Source organism: Callorhinus ursinus, unplaced genomic scaffold, assembly GCF_003265705.2.
Source record: "Callorhinus ursinus isolate GAN/ISIS: 27379988/994484 unplaced genomic scaffold, GSC_fseal_2.0 scaffold13, whole genome shotgun sequence".
NCBI lineage: Eukaryota > Metazoa > Chordata > Mammalia > Carnivora > Otariidae > Callorhinus > Callorhinus ursinus.
Window position 1 is genome coordinate 31,281,192 of NW_027397075.1, and position 2,542 is coordinate 31,283,733.

Consider the following 2,542-nt stretch of genomic DNA (forward strand, 5'->3'; position numbering starts at 1 on the left):
ACACACACACACACACACACACACACACACACATATATATATATATACATATATATATATATATAAATTCACATCTTCTGTATCCATTCATCTGTCAATGGATATCTGGGCTCTTTCCATAGTTTGGCTATTGTGGAAATTGCTGCTATAAACATTGGGGTGCATGTGCCCTTTGAATCACTATGTTTCTATCCTGCAATTGTTGGGTTGTAGAGTAGTTCTCTTTGGTTCCTTTTTTTTAAAGATGTTATTTATTCATTTGAGACAGATATATATATATATATATATAGAGAGAGAGAGAGAGAGAGAGAGAGAGAGCATGAGCAGGGGGAGAGGCAGAGGGAGAGGGAGAAGCAGACTCCCCACTGAGCTGGGAGCCTGACAAGGGGCTCAATCCCAGGACCCTGAGATCATGACCTAAGCCAAAAGTAGATACTCAACCATCTGAGCCACCCGGGCACCTCTCTTTGGTTCCCTTTTAAGAACAAAGTCAGTGCTCCCAAAAGGTCCCTAAGAGGTTTCCCCTCAGTTCTCATAAGCCAGAATTGTGTCACATGCTCATTCCTAATTTATCATTGACAAAGGAATTGAGAGTATTACTATTGGCTTATGGAGATTGATAAAAATTCACCCCTCTCCCTCAGGGCTGGAGAGAGGCTCAATGTCCTTGAAAGCAGATGGCATTCTAATACCTAAACACAACTGGGTGTCTCTGGGCAAGGGAGAAGGGGAGGAGGGATCTGGATAGACAACCTATGGTATCTAATAGATCTGTGCTAGGGATTAGGGTTTTTAGAGATGAATAAGGTACTTTATCTTCAAGGAAATTATAGTTTATTAATAATATGACTATGATTGTCCATGGTAACCAGTACATTGCCCTGTCAATGACTTTAAAGCCATGGGTTTATAAGAAAATGAGACATTAGTTAAACTTGTTGACTCTCATACAAACTCATCTCATTCCCTTCATTCTGACCAAGACATTCTGTTTAGCCAGCATTGCAGATTTAATCAATCAAACTGGCTAAAAACAATAAAGGGAAATTTGAAAAGTACCCTCCAATGATGGGAAGGTATCACCAATACCTAGAAAACTTATGTTTATCTTATCTGTAAAGAAACTAATTCATGTTGATTTGAAGAATCATCAATTGATATTCTAGACTGTTTTGAAGATAACACTCAGGGTTCTATCTAGTGGCCCAGATCTTCTGAGTTTCTACCCACAGAGGAACACATTCTGTCAGGTAGGTATTTGAAAGTTTTGCAGAAAAGAATAATGGAGATTTAGTTCTATTTTGAATGAACACCTAAGAAGGTCTATTCTTTTTTTTTTAAAGATTTTATTTATTTATTTATATATATATATTTTTTAAGATTTTATTTATTTATTCATGAGAGACAGAGGGAGAGAGAGGGAGAGAGAGAGAGAGAGAGAAGCAGAGGGAGAAGCAGGCTCCCAAGGAGCAGGGAGCCCGATGCGGGACTCAATCCCAGGACCCCGGGATCATGGCCTGAGCCGAAGGCAGACGCTTAACCATCTGGGCCACCCAGGTGCCCAAAAGTCTATTCTTTATTAGAGTTGAGGGTAGAAAATATAATTGAAAGTGGTTTTAATTTTAGGATCTCATACTTGGTGGTGGGGTGGAGAGAGAAGAGAAGTACCAATGTCTATATTTATTAATTATATATTATTTGTCCATATTTCCAAATTCCTAAGCATTTAATACATGTTGTATATTTTGGTAGGAAATGATGAACCCACAAAGGAAAAATTCCCAAGGACCTTATAGAAACATTGTCAGCAGATGAAAGCAAAACAGCAGATAATAAGACACTTTCTGCTGTAGGACTTCTGCAGAAGGAAAACAAGCAAACAAAACAAACAAAACAAATAAGGGAAGCAGCAAAGAAAGATAATGACAGGTACAAACATAATAATGATACATAGCACACACACATAAACACACAATCAAATATTTATTGAGTCCTTACTACATATGAGACACTCTCTTAAAAGATATAAAGAGAAAGAAGACAGACAAATCCCTATGCTCAAAAAACTACAAGATTGCAAGAGAGAGAATATGCATACTCAAAGTACTACCAAAAAACAAATCAAAACAGTTAATAATTTTTAATAATAACAGCAAATGCATGCATAGTGGTTATTATGTGCCAGGAACTGCTGTAAACACTTTACCTATATTAACTCTTTTAAACTTATAAACCCCACTAACATAGTTTAAAATGATTATCCCCATATCGCAGAGGAGGAAACTGAAGCACAGAAATAATTTGCCCAAGTTCCTATAGCTGGAAAGTGGAGGAGCTGGGAGGATAGCCCAGACAATCTGGCTCCAGAGTCTATGCTCTACATGAGGATTCATAATGATGTATAAGGTCAGACAGACCTTATACAGACAGACAAGATACAGAATTTGGCCTTATTAGGAAAATATAAAGAAAATACAGTAAGACTTCAGAGAATGAGATCTTGTTTCTAGCTAGAGTGAAAAATATGCCTTTCTGGAAGATA